The following is an 8,518-nucleotide window of genomic DNA, read 5'->3' as shown; positions in this document are numbered from 1 at the left end:
TTGGGAGGCCGAGGCGGGCGGATCACGAGGTCAGGAGATCGAGACCACGGTGAAACCCCGTCTCTACTAAAAATACAAAAAAATTAGCCGGGCGTAGTGGCGGGCGCCTGTAGTCCCAGCTACTCGGAGAGGCTGAGGCAGGAGAATGGCGTGAACCCGGGAGGCGGAGCTTGCAGTGAGCCGAGACTGCGCCACTGCACTCCAGCCTGGGCGACAGAGCAAGACCCCGTCTCAGACGCTATAAAAAAAAAAAAAAAACAATAGCCAAGGTATGGAATTAACCTAAATGTCTGTCGACAGATGAATAGATTGAGAAAATGTGAGATTTTACACACACACACACACACACACACAGCCTCACAAAATAAGGAATACAAAATATCTGTCATTTGTGATAACATGGATGAACCTGAAGTATAGTATGCTAAGTGAAATAAGCCAGGCAAAGAAAAACCAATATCTTCCAGGGAGTTATAATCTTTTTGCTAGTGGAGGGTCTTGCCTCAGTGTTAACGGCAGCTGACTGATCAGGATGCTAGTTGCTGATGGTTGAGGCGGCCGTGGCAACTTTTAAAAATAACAATGAGTTCCATGACGACAGAGCCCTCACTGAGCTGGCAGGCCCCTCCATGGATCACCGGCACCAAGGCGCTGTCCAGATCATTCATGTACTGCGAGGGAAGAGGCTGGCTATTTCTCCCTGCTTGATAGCCGACCTGATCTGAATCAAGTGTCACACGTAGTACCAGTTTGGTCATTACATCTTCCTTCAGAAGCTTCAGGTGAGGACAGAGAGCAAGACAAAAAGCCTTGGTAACATGCTCAGTCAATCTACCGTGATCTGCAGGATCACTGAGGCAATTGTGCTGGTCAGGATTTTCTGGGAAAAACACCTCTGTCCATCTGATGACTTTTCCATTTGCTTTACATTCTGATCCATGGAGTATCTTCACATTTGTTATAGTCTCCATGGACCTCCCATCTATAGGACTTACGACGCCCTTGCTAACGTTCTTGTCATCATCCACCGCTTGGATGTGGATGTGCTCCTGGGGATCCTCTGAGTGCGCCTTCCCATGGGTGATGGTGAAGTCCTTCATCTCTCGCAGTGCCTGCCTCGAGGAATCCATGTTCTCTGCAGTGATCTGGACCATAACGCCATCTTCCACAATACTGGACTAGGCAAGATATCCAGAAGAGGATTTCAGAGTGCCACTGAACACAAAGAAACTGGCACCAGTCACTTTTCTGGGCTGATTACTGATAGCCTGGGTCTGATAGCTTCCATCATCATTTTGCACACACACAAGATGAGAGTCTGCCTTTTCACTGAAGCAGGCACCTCCTGCCAGGACATGCTCATTGGACTTGTTCATGGTTTTCATCATCTCATTTTATCTATTGCTGGGAATTTTTATGCTGGTTTTCCAAACTTCCGTATCAACCACCAAACGTTGAACTACTGGCAAGGTATACTGGCAATTTCTGAAGTCTGCAAGAAGATTCATGATGGTATGCCCCATCTCTCCAAATAATGGCTTCCAAAATCTGACACTGAATAGTGGGCATGGATAAAGTCAATATTCAGCTCCAAGTCTCAACATCAGATGGATAGGAAACACTTTAGCCCAAGGAGTTTCCCATTTCTGGATAAGAATCCCAAACAAGTAAGGTGGGTTTGGGAGTACTAGGTCTTGCAGTGACTGGTAGGTAGATGTCACATATAAAAATCCACCATGTTTTTTACTGCTGAGGAGACTTTGACTGAAGAAGGAATGTCCCAAGTTGCCCACGACATTCCCTGCCAGAGATCCCGATAAAGTTGCACAAAGTGATTAAAGATATCCTTTGGCAAACACTTTCCATCTGGTAGACACTGTAGAAGAATGACTATCTCAGACTGACCCACTGCATGCATTCCCTTGGTTGTAAAACACCAGCACTTCCTGTTCATATAATGTACAATTTTAACCATTGACAACAAATTTGCATTTAAAACAAATACAAGTGGGTCAGGGCCACCTTCCTCCAACTGCTGCATTTCTGAAATCTGTGATGGTTTCTCTTCCACAGCATAGTCTCCTTTTACACCAGTGGAGATGAGAATAGGAGGAAGGCCATCTTCAGGAATAAGGCTCATTGCACTTTCAACAGGACTTCTGACCTGAGTTATACTGCCAGAGAATAGAGGAATATCCATCTCTGCTGGTAGAGGACTGGTAGTTACTAGCTTGACTGGGTCGTGTGACACAGCCAGGGTTCCTGCAGAGGAAGTTCCATTCATTGTTAATTTGGCTGCATCAGCAACTTCTCTTTTGCTATTTCCACCACATCTCAAGTTACTTCCTCCACTGACTTCTTGACCCTCTCAGTCATCCATAATGATTGGAATCAGCTACTTCACTACTCCTGTTAATGTAATATTTTAACTTCCTCCCATGAATCACAAATTTACTTAATGGCATCTAGAATGGTGAATAAGGAAAACCAGAGGTTTTTCATTTACCCAGATTAATCACAGGAATCACACTCTATACTAGCTACATATAGCCTTATAAAATATATTTCTTAAGACTTGAAAGTCAAAATATCTCCTTGATCCATGGGCTACAGAATGGATGTTGTGTTAGCGGGCAGAAAAAACAATATTCATCTTCTTGTACATCTCTATCAGAGCTCTTGGGTGTATTGTCAATGAACAACAATATTTTGAAAGGAATCTTGGTTTTTTCTAAGCAGTAGGTCTCAACAGCAGACTTAAAATAATCAGTAAACCATGCTGTAAACAAATGTGCTGTCATCCATGCTTTATTGTTCCATTTTACAGTACAGGTAGAGTTGATTTAACATGATTCTTAAGGGCTCTACACTTTTTGAAATGGTAAGTGAGCATTGGCTTCAACTTAAAGTCACCAGCTGCATTAGTTCCTAACAAAAGAGTCAGCCTGTCCTTTGAAGCTTTGAAACCAGGCATTGACTTCTACTCTCTAGTTATGAAAGACTTAGATGACATCTTTTTATATAAGGCTGTTCCATCTATATTGAAAATCTGTCGTTTAGTGTAGTCACCTTCCTCAATGATCTTAGATAGATCTTCTGGATAACTTGCTGCAGCTTCTACATCAGCATTTGTTGCCTACTTTGTACTTTTATGTTATGGACATGGCTTCTTTCCTTAAACTTCATGAAGCGACCTCTGCTAGCTTCCATCTTTTCTTCTGCAGCTTCCTCACTTCTCTCAGACTTCATAGAATTGAAGAGAGTTAGGGCCTTGGCCTGGATTAGGTTTTAGGTTAAGGGAGTGTTGTGGCTGGTTTGATCTTCCATCCAGACCACTAAAATTTTCTTTATATCAGCAATAAGTCTGTTTTGCTTTCTTATTATTTGTGTGCTCATGGGAGTAGCACTTTTAATTTCCTTCAAAAACTTTTCCTTTGCATCTACAATTTGGCTAATGCAAGAAGCCTAGCTTTTGGCCTATTTTGGCTTTCAACATGCCTTCCTCACTAAGCTTAATCATTTTTAGATTTTGATTTAAAGTGAGAGACTTGAGACTCTTCCCTTTAACTTGAACACTTAGAGGTAATTGTAGGGTCATTAATTGGGCTAATTTCAATATTGTTCTGTCTCAAAGAATACGGAGTCCCTGAGGAGATGGATAGAGAGGGGAGAATGACCAGTTGGTGGAGCAGTCAGACACCTACAACATTTATGTTAAGTTTGTTGTCCTACATGGGCACCGTTTATGGTGCCCCAAAACAATTACAATAGTAACATCAAAGATCACTGACCACAGATCATCATAACAGGTATAACAATAATAAAAAAGTATGAAGTGTTGTTATAATTTTTTTTTTTTTGAGACGGAGTCTCACTCTGTCACCCAGGCTGGAGTGCAGCGGTGTGATCTCAGCTCACTGAAGCTTCTGCCTCCGAGTTCAAGTGATTCTCCTGCCTCTGCCTCCCAAGTAGCTGGGATTACAGGCGCCTCCCACCATGCCCGGCTAATTTTTGTATTTTTAGTAGAAAAGGGGTTTCACCATGTTGGTCAGGCTGGTCCCGAACTCCTGACCTCAAGTGATCCACCCGCCACGGCCTTCCAAAGTGCTGGAATTACAGGCATGAGCCACTGCACCCGGCCTATTGTGATAATTACCAAAATGTAACACAGAGACACAAAGTGAGCACATGCTGTGGGAAAATATTGCTGATAGACTTGCTCGATGCAGGATTTCCACAAAACTTCAATTTATTTTTAAAAATGCAACATCTGCAAAATGAAATGAAGTGAAGCAAATAAAATAAGGTGTGATTATACTAAAAACCATTGAATTGTACAACTTAAATGGCTGTGTTTTATAATACCTGAATTAAATCTCAGTAAAGCTGTTACCAAAGAAAGTCTACTGCAATAGCTTGACTGAAGGTGCTACTAATAAAGATGGAGATAAGTGGATGAATTTGAGAGGTATTTTCAAGGTAAAATCAACAGGACATGTGGATGGATTTGATGTGGAAGTTGAGAGGAAGGGAAGTATTGAGGATGACTCAAATTCCTAGCTTACAGAACTGTAAATAGCTGTTTTGGCACTCTGATACAAAACACTGGAGGAGGAGCAAGTTTGAGAGAAGCAATCTAAGTTCACACTTGGGCCAGTTCAATTTCAGATGCCCTTGAGATATCCCAGTGGAGATGTTGAGTTGGACATAAGGGTTTAAGGTTCATAGGAGAAACATGGGTTGGAGACATAAATCTTTATTTATGCTCCGGAGACACACTGAGCATAAAGATATTGTAAGCCATGGGAATAGATTAAATCATTCAGAGAAAGAATATGGAGTGAGATGATAACAGTATCTAGAACAGTGCCCTGGTGAACTTCAATGCTTAATAACCAAGTAAAGGAGGATAAATCTGCAAAGGAGCAATACAAAAGTGGGCAAATAAAACAAGGGGACTGTAGTTTCATAAAAGCCAAGGGCAAAATGTACTTCAAGAAGGAAGGGAAGATTGTCTGTATCAAATGCTACTGAGGGATTGAGTAAGATGAGGACTGAAAATTATTTGTTAGACTTAGTGACTTGATTGTCATTGGTGACCTTAGCGAGAACTGTTTTAGCAGAGTGGTGTGGGTGGAAGTTTCAAGGACCATACAGTCAAAAGACTCACTATTGTATTAGGGCTGGGGGAACTGGGGAAAGAAATTATCCATAAATGTATAGGAAGAACATGCTACCGTGATAAATATCAATGATTATTGACATATGTTTGTTGAATTTTATATGCAGGTTCTTAATGTCAAAACATCATATTTGTATGCTTTCATAGGATTATCATGTTAGAAATGCTATACTATGAAATAACCCACAACCTACCTTGGAGGTCTTTATAGACCACTCATGTGCTTCAAGCATCTGTGTTTAAGAAATCTATGCATCAGGCCAGGCGCGGTGGCTCACGCCTGTAATCCCAGCACTTTGGGAGGCCGAGGCGGGCGGATCACGAGGTCAGGAGATCGAGACCATCCTAGCTAACACGGTGAAACCCCGTCTCTACTAAAAATACAAAAAATTAGCCAGGCGCGGTGGCGGGCGCCTGTAGTCCCAGCTACTCGGGGGGCTGAGGCAGGAGAATGGCGAGAACCCGGGAGGCGGAGCTTGCAGTGAGCCGAGATCGTGCCACTGCACTCTGGCCTGGGTGAAAGAGCAAGACTCCGTCTCAAAAAAAAAAAAAGAAATCTATGCATCAGAATAACTGCTAGGAAAAAGGAAATTAAATTTAGTTATGGAAGCCTGAGGAAAAAAGTTATTTCTTTTCACTGGGCCTCAGAGTATTCAAATTTAAAATGATAAAAGTGGACTAGTCCACATTCAGCTCTCCCATTGTATCAGCATTATCTATGGTGATTCAACTTGTAAATAAGCACCTCTATACCCTCAGTATTTTCACAGAACACCTCTTTCCTGCCCTAATGAAGAAGACTTGGCTCTCTACAAAGACAATGAGCCTCACCATGCAGCCCTCTCCAGTTAAAGCTGCTTGAGCTCTAAACATCAAATTCTGGGATGGATAGGGTCAGGTAGCATAGGGAACCAGCACCCTCCTGCCTTCCCATTGCCCTTACCAGGCCATTGCTCCAGCTTCATGAAAAGCCTCACTGCCCATGAAGTTCACACCATCTGCAGATGCCATCTTTTACTCCTTCCCAGGATGATCATCTACCTCTCTTTTGGACATTTTCCTTCATTCACTGAGGACTCTGGCATCTGGCTTACCGGCATCCTCTGTACCTCAATTCCTGGCACCATTGGCCAGTTGGAAGAGCTATCTCACATCCTATACTCACGTTCCTCCGCCTGCACAGTTCTCAGGGTCACATCCTGGATATTGCCACCTTCCAAAATGGCTTCACCTTGAAGTCATAGATTCATACATTCCATTTTCTGACCAAGACTGCCCATCTTTCAGTCTAGGCCTTTTCCTTGGTCAAGTCTCTACTCTAGGTTTCCATACACTCTGTTCATGACTCTACCTTATTACTTACTAGATCATATTGAAAGTCTGTTAATATGTCTGTTTCCCATGAGTACCTGGAGAGAAGAAACTGTTTCAGTCACGCCGCAGGCCTAGTATCTGGCACATGGTAAGCACTCAAATCTGAATAGATGTTTCTGAGTTATGTTTACATTCAAAGCACTGTGCTTGGTATTTGAAATCTACCCAAAGCTGAGTGAAAATAGGTTTTGACTGCAAGAAACTTAGAGACCAATAGAAGACGTAAGACAAATGAATTAAAAACAAAATTTCAAGGTGGGAAGCGAGAGGGGCCTCAAGAACTATAAAAATAAAATTCTATAAGATTGCTAATGCAAGAAAGGTGGGGATGGAGAGACACAAAACAGACTCCTTCTGTGAGGGGATCAGAGGCACTTCATAGAGGATGTGACAGCTGAGCTAATTTGGAAGAATGGGTTGGGATTTGGATATATGTAATTCTAGGAAGAGAGAACAGCATGAGGAAAGACACTAAGTTACAAAAGCACAAGGTGTATCTGAGGATCAACGGATTTAATGGGAGCAAAGGGTATGTGAGGAGAAAGTGAAAACAACTAAGTTAACCTAATTTTGGAGCAACTTATCTGCCCATTTTGATGTTATTTTGGCAGTGGGTAGCCATAGGTACAGTTCCTTGGTGTCTGATTTATCAATTAACCCTTAAGCCACATACCTTTCTTCAAAAGAATATTTCAAGGATCAAAAAGGCTCTTACAAAGGCTTTTCATCCAAGATGATATTTATTATTCCTACCTAAGCTTACCTTTTTTTTTATAAACATGGTCATTGTTTCCTATAACGACGTGATAAACAGGTTTGTTTATTTTGTAAAGGAAGGTAAGGCCAAACAACAAAGATGGGAATCATTTTCAATTCTTTAAATACTTTAGATGATATTTTATTTCTATGAACATATTTTCCTGTTATTGTAAATTTATACTAAGTAAATAATGATGGCATTAACTGGCATTCTTGGTGTGCTTTTGATCATCTTTCTCAAAAAGCAACTGCCAAGAGAATTTTCTAACAGACATCACTTAACCACTAAGTGGCTGCAAGTGTTAAAGGCAATTCAGCAATCATTATTTAAGAAACACAATGAAAATTACCTAGTTTCTCTACTAAAGAACTTAAAACATATTACACACACACATACATTCATACCACAGGGTCCTTGGATGTATTATTTTACTGTACATTTTAAAAACTGGACCAGGTCTTCATCCTCACAGGTGTTGATTCTAATCTTATTAAGAGCCCTCAGGCCAGAGATTCACTTCAGAATCCTGGCTCTGCCACTTATTTTATGTGTGGCCTTGGGCAAGTTACATAACCACTCTGAGCCTCTCAGTTTCCACATTAGTAACAAATAGATAATTTCACCTCCTTCCTAGGGTTTTTGTGAAAATTAAATTAGACAATGCATGCAAAGTGTTTAAGCACAATGCCTGACATATAAAACCTGCTCAATAATTGGTAACTGCATTGTTATTATAAACAAAAATAGACTTTTTGGCAAACAAATCTATTTTACATAATGGATTTGTATCTGCACGAAAAAAAAAACCCTCTATATGAAACTGAACTGCCCTTAGTATTAGGCTCCTGTACATTTCCTGTCTTTTCCATCACTACATAACTAAACTATTGCCAGATTTAGGATGACACTAGTTTTGAGATGTTTTTAAACTCAGCCTGAAGGGATCATATATTCTTCTTTTAATAATACATCAAGCTCAAACTTTTCCAGTGCATTCTTTTCTTTTTATTCTCATGAAACAGGCACCTCTTTCCCATAATTTCAATACAATGTCAAAACAAAATGACATTTACTAGTCCCTGATCTGATCCACATGCTAGACTGGTCAGCCCAGATCTAAGTACACAGGCAAAACTGCTGAGCTCTTTGCAACCACTGGCATATCTCCAGATTCCCAACAAGGATATACAGTTCTCCTTCAC

The 8,518-nt window shown here is 41.1% G+C and overlaps 1 pseudogene; it reads right to left on the bottom strand.

The window, feature by feature from the left end:
• Positions 1 to 527: 527 nt before the first annotated feature.
• On the bottom strand, positions 528 to 6,193 carry LOC116811203 (zinc finger FYVE domain-containing protein 9-like; annotated as a pseudogene).
• Positions 6,194 to 8,518: the final 2,325 nt, after the last annotated feature.

Source organism: Hylobates moloch, unplaced genomic scaffold (assembly GCF_009828535.3).
Source record: "Hylobates moloch isolate HMO894 unplaced genomic scaffold, HMol_V3 SCAFFOLD_7, whole genome shotgun sequence".
Taxonomy (NCBI): domain Eukaryota; kingdom Metazoa; phylum Chordata; class Mammalia; order Primates; family Hylobatidae; genus Hylobates; species Hylobates moloch.
The sequence above is the reverse complement of the archived record's forward strand: the minus strand, read 5'-3'. Positions and strand labels throughout refer to the sequence as shown.